Source organism: Chinchilla lanigera, unplaced genomic scaffold (assembly GCF_000276665.1).
Source record: "Chinchilla lanigera isolate Chin_1 unplaced genomic scaffold, ChiLan1.0 scaffold00014, whole genome shotgun sequence".
NCBI classification, from domain to species: Eukaryota; Metazoa; Chordata; class Mammalia; order Rodentia; family Chinchillidae; genus Chinchilla; species Chinchilla lanigera.
The window spans coordinates 16,944,743-16,960,805 of record NW_004955415.1 but is presented as its reverse complement, the minus strand read 5'-3'; positions in this window follow the sequence as shown (position 1 = coordinate 16,960,805).

The following is a 16,063-nucleotide window of genomic DNA, read 5'->3' as shown; positions in this document are numbered from 1 at the left end:
GAAGTTGGATTCAATCATTTTAAGATCTAGGTTAGAGTTTCATCTGATAAAACCATTTGTTTTTGGAACACTCGGTCCTAGTAGACACACCTTTGTTCTCAGTCTATGCTATCTGTTCCAGACATTGCCCAAACAAAGGGTTGAATCGGACTAGGCTCTTCATAGTATTTTGCGACTTCTTTTTTAAGTAAAAGCCCTGCAGCACAGTGATAGAATTTATTGTCCAAACCACGAACTTTGGAGAGAAAAATGGGGTGCTGTTAATAATTACTTCCAGAAACAACCCTAAATCAGAATTGTTCCGGGCAAGCCCGAATGTCTGGTGATTCTTTATTTGATAAAGTTCAGAGATTGTCACGGAAGTACAAGTTTTATTCTCTTTAATTGACTTTCCAGCATTTGCAAAACAAAAAGTAACCACTATTTTGGTGTCTTAGGTATTTTATAAGGGGCAAGGATTTGGTAATGCTATCATATTTATTTACTTTATTTTCACAGTTGTTTTTCTTAAGACAACTGACAATAATCAGGGATTGGGCAGAAAAAGCAATTTCCTTAAAACCAGGCATGGTGGCACACATCTGTTAAATTCCAGCTCCTCAGAGGCTGAAATAGGAGGATTCTAAGTTCAAGGTCAGCCTAGAAAACTTAGTAAGACTCTGCCTGAAGAACAAGAAGAAGAAGAAGGGGAAGGAGAAGGAGAAGGAGAAGGAGAAGGAGAAGGAGAAGGAGAAGGAGAAGGAGGAGGAGGAGAAGGAGAAGGAGAAGGAGAAGGAGAAGGAGAAGGAGAAGGAGAAGGAGAAGGAGGAGGAGAAGAAGGAGAAGAAAGAATTTCCCTGAAAAGAGATCATAGGGATAATGGGGATATGCATAAAATGTGGGTATTCTTCCCATACGTGTATTTCATTAATATATTTATTTGGTAGGCTTTACTTTAGAGCAGTTTTAGGTCTCCAGAAAAACTGAGCTGAAAGTACAGAGTTCCCATTTACCTCCTCTACCTTCCTCAAATAACAACTTGCACTTGGTGTGGTCTATTTGTTATAATTGAGGAGCCAATACTGATACATTGCTATTAGCTAAAAAGTTCACATTTAACATTAGAGTACATTCTTTGTGCTATACATGCTATGAATTTTGACCTATGTGTAATGACTTTGATCTGTCATTGCCGTTTCCCACAGACTTTCATCCTTCCTTCCCTTCTCTATGTCTTTGGTAACGGCTGATCTTTCTCCTGTCTCTGTAGTTTTGCCTTTCAACTAAGTCACATTGAAATCATGGATTGTGTATCCCTTTTGAGCTGGTTTCTTTCACTTAACAACATGCCTTTAGGGCTCCTCCTTTGTCCTCATGGCTTGATGAATTACTTCTTTTTATCTCTGAATAATATTACCTTGTATTGATGATGACCATTTTTGCATGGATTCACTTATTCAAGGACATCTTTCTTTGGGTAACTATAAATACAGCTACTATGAATATCCATGTGTAGGCTTTTCTGTGGAAATCAGATTTTGATTCACTCATTCATTTGCATGAATGCTAAGGAGTACAGCTGCTGAATCACATGTCAAAACTATATTTAATTTGTAGAAATAATCAACTGTCTTTCAAAATGGTTACACCATTTTGTAATCCTACAAGCAATGAATGAGGGTTTCTGGTGTTCTATGAGATGTGGATAGTTTTAGTGAAAGCCATGAAAGGTGTTAAGAAACTCTGAGACTGGCAACAGCTGGAAGCCTCTAACATTCTTGGACTTGTAGGGCAAAAGAAGGAAAGCAGGGCTGACAGAACTCAGCGAGAACTGGAGCCACGAAGCAGGTGCCATATGTCAGGGGCTACCATCTTGGATGCCTATAACAAACATCAGAAAAAAAGGTGCCAAGGCTGGGTGGAGACAGGGAAACAACATCCTGATCTCTTTCTTCTCCTGTCCTCTGTAGCCCTACCAGTGCTTCCCACTAGTGAAGCTAGGGAGAAGTTAAAGAACAAGAGAAGCCACATGCTTTGGTCAGTCAGAGTCAGCCCCAGGGGACACAGCAGGGCAGTGGAAGGCAGCCATTGGATCTGTCAGGTGGTACTGCAGGGTGAAGATTGGAGTGGCATAGGTAAGCACTGCAAGGTTGTGATCAAGATAGTGTAATAAGCAATAATGTGTCCTCTAGTGCTTGTTGGAGAGTTTTGAAACAATGAATTGGTATTTTTTTCAGTAGAGCACATAATTGAGTCATTAAACTTTGGAGATGAGGGAGCCTTATCCTTATCTATCTGTTACAGTGCTTAATGATACTGCCTTCCTATGACTATTTCCAGATGAAACTCCATTGGAATCCAAAGTCTGTTCTCTGATTCTACACAACAGTTTTACGGTCACCAGCCCTGTTTCTTGTAAGCCTCTCTTATGAATCCTTTCCCCTACAACCCTCTTTTCAAAAGGAAGTCTTGAAACTCCCTTTTGTCCAATCAAGTAAACAATTTTCTTATGAATGTGAAAAACAAAAACAAGTCAGAATTCATTGTCTTCATTTTTTTACTGTTTAATATACAAAATCCTCCAGGAAACAAGCCAGGGAGGAGGTAGTAAGCACCTCTTGTCCTACATCAGCACTTTTCATCCTTTGTACATTTTGACATCTTGGCCTGCATAACTGTCTGCTGTTGGGAACTGTTCGAATCACATGTGAATGCTTAGCAGCATCCTCGACTTCCATTCACTAGATGCCAGCATCCTCTTTCCAGAATATGACCATTAAAACCAAGTGTCTTCCAGAGGTAAAAGCTCCACCACCACTACCTTCATGCTTAAGAATCAATACCATGGTCAAAGGGAGGCACCAGTTCTGCCTGCACTAGTTCCATAGGAATTCAACACCAATCTCCATCACTTGACATAGATATGGCTCTTTGTTAATGAAATGTGGCTTTTTGTTAATGAAAAAGCTGAATCCCAACTAGTTGTTGCAAAATTTCATCTTCTAGAAAATTCTACGGGAAGGAGGTGTCCTTTCTGACCCAAGCTATCTTCCTTACTCTCCTCCCCCTTTTACCCACACTCATATGACACTTGTTTTGCACCTAGCACTTCTCAGAAGATCTCACAAGAATGGTTGGGTCATTGGTAAGGACTATTTTTTTCAGTGACAGCTGGAATAAAAGATTTGGGCATTCTGGTACACTATTAGTACAACACATGAAAGTCCTGAGTTGGACATTATCCAGTCACAAGTTCTGCAGCTGCTAGCCTCCCATCATTATCATATGTCCCCAGTAGTCTTCTATTATTCTGTGTTATTTTCTAAATAAAGTATACACAGTTTTCCTCTTTTCAGTCCTTACCTTCCAGTGTTTTTAAAAGGAACAAATTTTCAAATTGCCCAACCTCCTTTTACACTGGAGACAGCTCTACTTATTTATTTATTTATTTAATATCCCGCTTCATTCCTAAAAAGGTTTGAAGGAGAGTGAAGAAACTGAATGGCATGGGTCAGTGAAAAAGAAACTAGAAACGACATTCCCCAATCCAGCACTGTTTTCTGAAACAATGTCAAGCCCTTACAAGGATGGGAAAATAACGAAGTCACATACCGTGAAAGTCAAGGATTCTCTCTTAGGGAATAAGTGTCCTCGAGCTACTGTCCTCGCAGTACATTTGTGAGCTTAGCAGTTTGGAATGTCAACAGAAAGGGTGATTAGAGGCCAAGGCCTGCAGGAAGCTGCACGGTGCACTCATTGATCAGTGCAAGCAGAGGAGACAAAGTTGAAAGCTGTTTGGAAGGAATGTGCAAACTAACCACTGTGAATTACCGTGCAAGTGAGATTTCTCTTTCCCTGACAAGAGACAAATTACTACCAACAATCTGGAGCAAGCAGAGCTTCTGAATACAGTGCCAGACAGTGACAGGGATGAAAACCTGCTTGATAAGTGATTCTTGTCTTTCAACATCTATTGGTAACAAACCTTACAAATATCCTGTCAGGCCAGGAAGATGCAATTGATCACTTTATATATAACAGACTTCAAAGCCAAACCTGGACTTAAAGTTTTTCTGCGTTGACTCATGGGAGGAAGGAAGGGAAGAAGGAAGGACAAAAGGAAGGAGAGGAGGAGAAGAGAAAAGACAAAAGCAAGAAAGAGAAAGCAAAAGAAGTAAAAGGAGAAGAAGAAAGGAGGGAGGGAGGAAGAGAGAAAAGAGAACAGTGAGAAGAGAAAGTGAAAGAGAAAGAAGAGGAATAAGAGGAGGAGGAGGAAAAGAGAAGAAAGAAAGGAGGTGGAGGAGGAAAGAGAGAGGGAAGGGGGCAGTATATAAGGGTGTAGTTGGGGAGTCTCACTCTGCCATGGTCTTTCCAAAGTGGATGTGAAAGTTTGGAGCCCAGATTTTGGGTGAAAGTTCAATCCTCAGGGAAGGCTTTAAGCTCACCGGAAGACAGATGTTTTTGGAAATCCTGGCTACAGTTGCCAGGGATGTCCCTAGTTATTAGTGTCCATCAGAAAGACCTGAGGAGCAGACCTGTGAGGTCCCAGCACTTATTCTGCAGTCAGCAGTCATCTAGGCTACAAGACCAGAGGTCTTGGGGCAGTCTATGTATCTCTGACTCAAGCCCTTTGGCTGGAAGTAGGGATAGAAGTCAAAGCAAGACCCAGGGTAGGTCAGAGATTTGGAGAATGAAGACAGCAGTTTGGTAAGTGTAAAGCAGTGACAGAAACACAGAAACTCAGTAGAAATAAAATGCAGCCATATATAATTTCAAGTTTTAAAAAAGTCATGTTAAAAAAGAAATAATTGTGTGTGTGTGTGTGTGTGTGTGTGTGTGTGTGTGTTGTACCAGGAATTGAACTCACAACCTTGCACTTTCCAGGCAGGCACTGTGCCACTGAACTACATCCCTGGCCCAAAACAGAAATTTTAATAACAGTGACATATTTGATTTAGCCCAATACATCCAAAATAGTATCACTTCAACATAAAATTAATACAAAAATAACTAATGTAATAATTGACAATCTTTTCGCACTGTCTGGTATATATTTGACATCACACATTGCTTAAACATTTGTGCTTATGGGCTACAATATTGAGTATTATCTTAAGAAACCATGTACAAACTTTAATCTCCCAGTAACATAGCCTATTATAAAAAGCCATCACATATTAACAGAGTGACTCCATCAACACAACTTGAGAATAAGGTACAGTTACACATGGTAAAATAAAAGAGTTGACTCTAGTCTGTGGCTACTGAAGGCTATGACCTTGGGCAAATCACTGGATTTTCTTTTTTCTCATCTGTCTTTTGAGACAACTCTTTATGCCAGGTGATCACCAAATGCACTTAAACTCTAAAATTTTCAAGGTTTCTAAATTGTGAAGACAGATTTTGGTGGTTGTAAGGATTGGTCCACCATTTTTTGACACTTGTCTTTACCAGAAGTGAAGGCTACTTTTCTACCCCCTCGCTATGTGTTGATATGTTGGATTCTGAGATGTTCTCCCATTAAGCACAACAGGCAGAAGTTATAAAAAGTCACTTCTGAGATTAGGCTATAAAAACAATTTCAGCTTTTGTCTTAGGTCTCTCTCTCTCTCTCTCTCTCTCTCTCTCTCTCTCTCTCCCTCCCTCCCCACCCCAAGCCAGCTATCATGCCATAAAAAATAATATGCCATTCAGACCCACGTGGTTCAGTACTAATACCTGTCAACATCCTTGTGAGTAAACATGGAAGCAGATCAGCCCCCAATTGAGCCTTGGGGTGACTGTAACCAGGACAAACATCTGACAGCACCCTTATGAGAGACCTAGAGCCAGAACCACCCAGCTAAACTACTCCTCAATCCCTGACCTACAAAAACTACCAGATAATACATGTTTGTTGTTGTAAGTAGTTAAATTTGGGAGGTTTTGTTATGCAGCAACAGATAGCTAGTGAAACACTCCTGCAGTGTGACAGCCAGGTGGAATGATCTAAAAAAACAGGTTGGCTATAAGTAGGACAACACAAACCCATCCTTTCCATCAAGCATGGGCACTTCCAGGAAGCAATAGTGACAGGTAGGCTCAATAACATTAACTGAGCCCATCCATGTGCTGGGCACTGCTCCAAAATTAAAGCATCTTAATTCATTGAATCCTTGTAATGACTTATGAGATGTGCAGTACTTCCACCTCCACTTCACAGATATGAAAATGCAGCATAGAGTGGTGAAGTAATATTCCTAAGATTATTCAGGCTGTAAAAGCCAAAGCTATGCTTTAGACATTGATGATCTTTACATCTATGCTTTTAACAGGAAATGCCTTTTCCAGAAAATTAGGTGGATTTTTCTCCCCAATGCCTGGTTCATAGAAATGATGCATTGGCCAAAGCAAAAACCCTTAAAATAATGACTTCCCCTGGGAACAATGTGTGGGTCCCAGGACTTCACCAAGTTTGCCTATTTGCATGCATGACCCTGGCAGCAGCCTCAATGAATTTGGGGGGAAGCTCTGAGATAGGATGATAGTTTAGGGAATTGTTTTCTGAAAAAGAAGACTCCCCAGTGTTATAAATGATTGTAAAATGATTCATCAAGGAGGATTAATGTCATCTGAAGGTGGAAGACTTGTTATTTTGGTGAATTCATTTTTTTTATAGCAACAACAGAGAACCGAAATGTTTTCAAGGTATAACACACAATGGACAGAGAGCAGAGTTGTTCTTTTAACTGGAAATGAAAAAGTGGTGTTGAAGTACAACAGATAACCCTGAAGTTCAGGGTTAGTAGGGATTTCCTGTCAGGGAAGGCTGTGAAACTCCAGTCTATGGAGTTTCCTCCCTTGGAATTTCCCCTTTAAGGATTTTAGCCTATGATACTGAAAGGGGATGTGGTGAACTCCATTCCAGAGGTCAGAAGGATGACTTTAGAATCAGAGCTGATCTGGGGCCCTCTAACATTGTCATGTGCAAGTCACAGAAACTCAGATGAAGAACAAGCCTACTCTCCAAATTCTTAAACTGCGAACTGAAGATTCATAGCACGTCTGTTTTTCAGGGAATCTATAAGGATTCATCATCCAAACTGACCTAAGTCAATTTGCTCATTCAAAATTACTTGTTCCTTTTTGGTTGATATTGGAAACTTTCAACAATTAGAGTTAAATGAGAGCTCCTGTCAATCGTCTCTTTAGACACCATGTAACAATAAGAGTGATTCTCAGAATAACTTTCCCAAGTACAAATATTAATTTGCAAGTAGTTACCAAGTACTAGGAATTCCTGACTTAACACTTTGTCTTGTTAGAAGCTTCTTCAGAGCTTTACCAGAAGGTTCACTTGAGACAGATGAAAAAATATTTCAGAGGCAAAATTTAGCCCAAGTCAGGAAACAGAATCCTTCCATCAACAGCAACAGACAAGTCCATTTCTTAATCCTAAGCTGAAATGTTATTCAGAAATCTGTTAACTCGAGGTCACTCAGCCTGTTCATGCCAGGGAGACTCCAAATAGCTTGGACAACCCCAAGGCCACGAAAGCCAAACCACTTCTGACATTCATCATGCTAATTTACTAGGTTTTTGATGTTCACCAAAAGTAGGACTTACAGTAGAGCTTTTGAAGTACAGTGGTAGCCTAGTAAACTGCATCTCAAAATTGTATTGTTTTCTGACTTCCAGAACACATATAGAAAGTAGTACTAGCGCTCTGATCATATTGATTTCATGCTACTAATATTTCACCTCTTATTGCAGAGTTAGTAAAAGATGTGATACCCGGCTCTTACAAACTGGTTCAAGGTGGTTCAAGTCAATTCACATTATCATCAAGAACAGTCCTGTGATTTAAGTTTTCCAACTTTGACTACTAAGTTCTCAAGAAATACCAAAATGTTAACAGATCTGTGTTAGTTACCTTGTGTCACATGAAAAACATGACCCTTTCCTAGCATCTTAAACAGTGTGCATTTATTATCTGTTCCTGTGGCTCAGGAATCTTGTCATAATCGAGCTGGGCCCTTTGTTTCAGCGTCTCTTTGAAGGCAGTGATCAAGGTGTTTGCCACATCTGTGGACTCATTGGAAGATCTAACTGGGTAAGAACTCACTTCCAAGCTAAATCTTTAGGGTGTGGGCCTCAGTTTCTTCTGGAAATTAGCTGGAGTCCACCCATAGTTCTGTGCCATGGGAGTCTTTCTTGTTTCATCAGCATAGCTAGCCTTGAAGAAAAGTAAAAAAGAGATGGACAGAGAGAAAAGAAAAAGGAGAGAGAAAGGAAGAGGAGTGGAGAGAGACAGAGAGACAGTGACAGAGATAAGAGGCAGAGTGAGAGAGATGAGCCAGCAAAAGAATAAAAGAGGGAAGCCATAGCTTTTTATAACCTAACATAGTGACATCCCAGCACTTTTACCATATTCTATTTGTTAGAAACAAGACACTAGATTCAGTCTATATTCCAAGAAAGGGGAATACCCAAGGGAGAAACGACCAGGAGCTGGAGGTCACCGGAAGCCATTTTATTTTTTTTGTTTTGTTTTGTTTTTTGTTTTTTTGTTTTTTTGGTTTTTCTCTGGTACCAGGAACCGAACTCACGACCTTACGCTTGCCAGGCAGGCGCTTTGCCGCTGAGCTAAATCCCCAGCCCCCCGGAAGCCATTTTAGAAGCAACATACCATGAGCTCCTGAAATACAGAGAGTCCTCTGTATCCACAGGCTCTGTACCTGAGAGTTAACCCAACTTTGCATAGAAACATTTGAAAAAAATATGAATGCATATAGAGTGTTTTCTTATCATTACTCTTAATAAAGCATAAAAACAATTTATACAGCATTCACATTGCATTAGTTTAAAACTAACCTAGAAATTATTTAAAGTATATGGGAGCATGTGTACGTGGTGTACACTGGTACTACACCGGCTGAGTTTCTTCAGCTTTTGGTATTAGCAGGGGCTTGGAATCAGTCCCAGTGGCTACTCAGGGGTCACAGGCTAGATAAAAATGAACTCTCAAGCACATACCACACTGTTCATGATGACAATTATTTCTAATTAGATAATAAGCAATGTTAACTAAGGCAAAATGAAAATGTTCGATAATTCCTCCTCCTTTTTTCTTGTCTTTAAGGTATGGGAGAATTGGAAATTCTCAGTTAGGGATTGCAAACTGGTCACTCAAGAGCTTCCATTCAACCAAAACAATATGGAAGACACTTGAGCTTCTTTCTGCATGCTGTGTTCTGCTCTTCAGCCCAGGTGTGACCATTGCCCATGGCTTCACGGAGAATAGGCCCACTCTTAGGCTGACAACCTGCTTCTGAATGACCCGTTTGTGGGACCCATTGTTGTGGGCAATGGTAATCTGAAGATAAACCTTCTCTACACACATTCTTTTTTTTGGGGGGGGGGTTTTCTCCGGTACCGGGAATCGAACTCACGACCTTGCGCATGCCAGGCAGGCGCTTTTGCCACTGAGCTAAATCCCCAGCCCTCTACACACATTCTTAATCTCTTTTCATTGAGCCAATTTGTCATTCAATAAATATTTCTTGAGTATTTCTTGTGTTTAAGAACTAGTACTGGGTCCATCACAAGACATAGGACTGGGTGACTTATAGCCATACAGCTTGGACTAAAAGTTAGTGGTATCTTATTATTTTTTTCTCGTTTCAAACTCTCCTATACCTAAAACAGCCAATCTGCTTAGATACAGATGCAACAGCCATGGGCCATGAAAATTCAGGAAATGAAACCTCATTCTTTGTGCAAAGTAGCCCTCTTCATGCCATGCTGAAGGTATGTGAGGTGGCCAGAGAGACACCACACCACAGCCAGGCACTAGAGACTAAAACAGTGGTTCTCAAAGTGTGGTCCCCAAGCTAGCAGCTCGGCAGCCCTTGGGAATGTGTTAGAAATACAAATTCATGGGCCCTCTCCAGACCTTCTGATTTAGTAACTGTGAATGGGGCTCTTACACATTTGGTGTTGTATCAAGCTTTCCAAGTGATTCTCGTGGTTCTTCCAGTTTGAGAACCACTGGATGAGAGCATATCAGAGCTGAGAGATATCTTAGGCATAATATGCTAAAATCCCTCACTAAAATTAATGAGGAAACTGAGGTGCCAAAAAAAGACACAACTGTTAATTTCACTCAGCTACTGAGTAGTTCCATCCCTAAAATACAGAAATTTGGAGTCCTGAGATTTCAGGCAAATCAGAGACTGTGCTCCCCGTGTCAGCCCCGGGCTCCTGCCTAAACCCATTCCTTGCTCTGAGTAGATCAAGCACCTCTGTCCAGTCATGCACAGCACGTCCTGCCAGGTTGACGGGTGTGGTCCATGTACTCAAAGGTGTGTGCTGGAAGAGTTAAACAATTACCAACCTTTGATGGCCTTGCTGCGCTTTAATGCCACATACCTGCCCCATTACCTGCAAAGGTGAGCTCAGACAGAGGCTGTGATCACAACCCTCCCTGGACACCTGCCAGTGCTAGGGAGCTGGGATAGGACTTCTGGGGTTGCCATCATATTCACAAGATTGTTTCCACAGTAAACCCAAACTTCCCACACACTGGACCACAGGAACATGAGGAAGAACTCAGAATTCCTGGCTCAGGTATAACCCTTCAAATCACCCTATGGAATTCTCAAGCCTCTCAAAGACATCACATGAATTTGTGAGCAGGTTGAAAATAGTATCACAACAAGAAACAGTGATGATAAGAGAAAAAGTTCCCTTCTTAAGTCAAAAGAGGGATGGGGATTTTTAGCACTATCCTTACATACATGGGAGCTGGAGATGGGGAAATAATAGGGAAATCCTTCAGAATACTTTTCAAGGTCACCATTTCCACTAAAGAGGCAAGAGAGAAATAATATAACTGCAAAGTATATGTACTTACCTGGGATCTTGGACAGGCTTTAATTATTTTTAAATCCCCATGTCGATTTCTAAGCACATTTTTAAAAACTTGCTTCATGATGGGTGGAGACAGGTGGGCAATGTGTGATTCTGAGTCTAAAGCCTCATGTTATTTACAAGTGAATGAAGAATTCAGGTGGTATAGGAACAATTTCTAAATTCATGAGTATCAATTGCAGTATGGAGGTCTGTTTTGAATAACACTTCTCAACAGGGAGCAATAAGAGGACCTGTGTTCCTGAACCTTTTTGAAATCATTTTTAAAATTCAAATGTTCCTCTTGTAGGTATAGAGCAAGCTTCTAGGAATAAACAAGTCTGCTTTCCATATTGTCATACACAGTGATGTCTAGTCAATACCTCTCCTTAGCCTCATCCAACTCTCCTCAAGTCCAACAGGAGTACATGAAATATAAACATTTAACTTATAAAAATCTCAATCATCTCAGTTTTACACAGTGTTCCCTCCAAAAAAGAGGAACCAAATCTTAACCATCTTTGAATTCTCACACTCTAAAGCAGTGGTCAAACATCAGTGAAGCCCCTGGTGTCTACCCTACAAACAGGTTTCACATTGTACAAACAGTGCAGTGCTTAACTCACTTTAAAAATAAAGCTTTGAACTTGACATTACAGCAGATTATACTTCTCCAAGTAGAATACCTCCTGTCCCCCATGCTCACCTAGAATGTGAACTTGTCACTCCTCAAGCAAGACACAGAGCCCAGTTACTCTCCCTTTGAATCTGGGTGACCTTAGGACAGCTTGGACCAAGATAGTAAGGCTGGAGTAACACTATGCCATTTCTAAGACTGGATCATAAAAAGCCTCAAAGTTTCTCCCTTGTTTGTTGGAACACTAATGTTTGATGCTCTGTGCCGCTATGGAAGGATGTCTACTATGTTGAGGCCGCCATGATGGGAAGACGTCTGGCCACATGAAGAAGCCATATTCAGCAGCTCCAACTGGTAGCCCTAAGCACTGAGTCTTCCCAACTCAAGCACCAGACAGGTCAGTAGTTGCTCCCAGCTCTCCAGCCCACAACCTCACAACCCCTAGCCTTAGGGTGTTACCAGCTGAGACTTCAGATGTGGTAGAGCTGAAACAAGTCAGCTCCATTATGCCTTGCCTAAGGAATCCATGAAATACTAGAATGGTTGTTTTTAAATGACTACTTTTTGAGTTTATTTGTTATGCAGAAATAGTAACAGAAGTTTCTTTCTCTCTCTCCCTCTCTCTCTCTCTCTCTCTCCATATATATATAAAGAAAAATGTCAGATTTTTGTAGGGAATTGGAGAATACGGCATACAGAGCCTGCTTGTCCACAAAGCAAGGAGCTGGAGAGCCATCCCTGACACTGTGTGCCCAGATTTGTCCCCAGGAACTGTGAACATAACCTGTTGCTTTCTTACACAAGAGAACTTGTTTCCTTCTGAGTAAACAGAAGACAGAGAGGGGCCTAGATCTTTTCTATCAGCACTTTCTCACCTGGCTCTTGCTTGTGTTTGTTTGCAACCCCTGCCCTAGAATATAGTAAAGCAAATAATAAATATTTGTTGAATTTCCAAATCAATCCATCCTTCTTCTTGCTGGTTTTGTGTTTAGCTCTGGATTCAGCTGACACAAAAATTGTCCCATTGGTTTAATAGTACTTAAGACTGATCTTCCCTCCCTCCCTTCCCTTTTCCTCCTTCCCTCCCTCCCTCTCTCCCTCGCTTCTTGCACATTTTCACACTCTTATATCTGCATCCCTATTTTCTTATCACACCCCTGCACACCGGCCACTCATTCATCTCTCATTCAGAATACAGTAAAGTAAGAGCTTTCAAGCTTGCGAAGGCTTGTTCAAGGTGTACCCGCTTTAGAAGAATTTGGGAAGTTCAAAATACTGAAAATGGAGCCCCTTCCCAGATCCATCAACTCAAATTGCAAGCACTCATGCAAAAACCTGGGCTTCATCAAGTGCTTCAGGTGATTTTGGTACTCGTTGCAGATTTTGAAAACAACCAAGCCTTCTTCAAACAGCTTAATCTTCTATTTGCTGTCAAACCTTAGAATTACAAAGACAAATCTAGTGTGACCAGATCAGATGTGACCAGGGCCATGGGTTGGGGTGTTACAGGGAGCTCGGAAAACATGCAGAAGGCCCAGGGAGAAGCCACGGAGAAGCTGGGGCTGGGACCTCCAGCAGCACTCAGTGGGAGATCAGCTGAGCAAGGCAGTTCAAGTGGGGCTCCCTACTGTGGACTCTGAACCCAAGCAGGTGAGAAAATTCCTCTTTATTTGTACTAACAACTGACAGAAATATTTCATTTCCTTTAGTTATGAGCCTAGGCAACAAACTGCAGCAGTGCCATACACAAGACTTTGCTCCTAAAAGATATCACAAAATTTTTATAACACGGTTAACTCCTAGTACCATTTTCTCTCATTGCTACTTCAGAAATATGACAGTTATACTCCCCCTGCTTGCTCTATCTTGCTGTTTAATAGACTACTAGAAAAATACATTTATTATTTTTTAAAAATATTTTGATACAAACTGGCCTTCTTTGTAATCCCATGTGTTTTATGCCATGGCTTTAAAACATCCCACAGGAAGGAATCCAAAGGTTTTACAAGGCTGTCAGAAATCCATGAGCAAGAAGCCCTGGTTTGCAGGGACAAGTAGGATGTGACACAAACCAGCGAGGCCTCCCACTTGCCCTGGAATGAGCCTGGCTGCCACCTCTGCCTGCGTTTCTGCCTGAGCCAGGAGGGACCTCAGGCCTCAGATGGAGAGGCCCCAGGTGCTCTCAGCAGAGCAGTGGTCTGGCTATTTCCTCTTGGCGGTCCACAGACCCCATCCTGGCCTTGGACTCTGTGTCCACTAGTCTGCTAGGCCAACCCATAGCTCCTGGCTGTTACAATAGCAGCCAACAGGCCATCTTCTTCAGATTAAGCAACTGTCCACACTCATGCCTGGGTATCACCAGGCGCATGACCTGAAATGACTTAGAAGGTACCCTTTGTAAATAGCAGAGTGCCCTGCTCCTTTGTGGAGCACCCAAGAAAGACTAGGACCTCTAACTAACGATGCCCACCCCGGGTTACAAGCTGAAAGGCCAGGCACTGTGAGGAAGCTGTTTATTTACCTTCACCAAAACCCCTACAAAGTCAAGGTTTTTTTCAACATCCAAAATCTCTCCTCTTTCCAAATGAACATAAAGAGATTCTGCAAGAACAATAGCTGTGTAATATTAATGCTGTGATCACCAATACTACTAATTATCAATAATTAATTATAGATTGTAAGTATTAATAACACGATTATAATTTTGACACTGATACTATGTATTATAGTAATTATAGCTAATTATTCTTTTCCAATAATACTGTGTTAAGAACAGCTGATAGTGTTACTAATACTGTTGCATCACGCTGCGTAGTAGAATACGGCTTTGCGTCACACTTTCATTGTTTCTTATCACCTCACGTCAACTCTCTGAGATGGAAACACTCCAGAGCCTGAGTCCTCATCAAGGGAGTGGTTATTTCCCCAGGGTTCTGGTGTTTGAATTCAGCTTACCTGACAGGAGGGCCAGGGCTACTCATTCTATTCAGGTCTTGGGTTCTCACTGTACACTCATGTCAGTGCCCCTGGAGCTTTACATATTGCTCCTCGTTATCTGGCATTAGGGAGTCAGGCCTGGAGCCTTCCAAGAACAGGCCGGGGAAGGCACCCTATGGGCTCAGAAGTATGGTATTGGGGCTTTCCTTCAGGCCAAAGTCCTGCAGCCCACTCCCCAATTCTGGTAACTTGACTAGGCAGCTTAGCAAAACCCACCAAGACAGTCCCAGGAGGTGTGGTGTGACAAGGGATAAACACAGACAGAGAACATTTGAATCAAAGTGCACAGAAACTTGACAGCCAGGACATGCCAGGACATGCTGGCTCATAGATTAGAAAGGTTACCGCTTTTCTTCTGAACATTCCCAGTCACCTGGCTAAAACAATAACAATAATAATAATAATAACAACAATAACTACTGACACTATTGGGGTTGTTTCAGATTTGCAGTATTGTACTGCCCAAGCTCCACAGCAGGGAGAGGGCAGCTGTGGAACCAGAGGCAAAATGAACATTTTCTTGCTTCTGAAGGGAGGAGGTGCAGGGTAGGGTTAAGGGGCGGAATTTCTCTGGCTCATTCCATGACGCCAGGACCAAGGTTAGGAATGAACTGAGCCACCTTGTAAAACGCATTATATATAAAGTCATCTGTTTACCTCTGCTGCTGCTGTCACAAGCCCCATGTTCCTATCAAGGGCTTAAAGCAAACACTGTAAGCGGCTCAAAGAATAACCTCGTTTCTGATTCTCTGCTAAGACCTGATTCACGTACAAAATGGGCTTTTGAACTTAAAATTATGGGAGGGGTGGAGAGAGGGGAAGGACAAGAACCCTTTTATTTAGCATCTTATTCACAATGAAAATTGGCTCAGAAGCCAACCACATACATTAACATAGCTTGGGCAAGTTTAAAGTTTATGAATACATTTCTGTGGAAAAATGTGAATATGGAAAATCCCCCTCTCTCAGTTTGCCTTTTCCAAAAAAGCAATGAATTCTGGGCTCAATGTGTGTCCATAACCTCGCTGAGAATTGCCAAATGGGAGTGCGCTGGGGAGTCCGGGTTTGAAGGGAGATGAAGTTCTGCTACCTTGGAAACCAGAGGAGAGGAAGGAAGGAGGCCTGCCAACTCGTTCCGAAGTAAGATTTCATCATAAATCAGAGAGCGGAAGCCCATCCAGAATGTACCCAGGTTCCCTGGGTCTCTCTAGTGACATGAGTGCCTGATGCAGATGTATTAAGGAGACAGAGACAGAGGCAGAGGCTGAGGCAGAGGCAGAGGCAGAGGCAGAGACAGAGACAGAACAGTGTTTGAAAACTTAAACTGAAATCGCACCAATTAAAAGAAGAGTTGTGGATAAAGACTTACACACAGCAATGACCAGAGTCTTTTATGATAAGGTTGTGTCTAGTTTTACTCATAGGGGTTTTTCCTTGAGAAACATTAAGTATTTAAAACGCAAAGTAATTAGTCCTCCTAAACACAGCACTGAAAATAGGGACTCCTGCTGCTATTTTCCTGCTCTGTTATTTTTCAGGCACTAGCGGAGTTTGTTATGG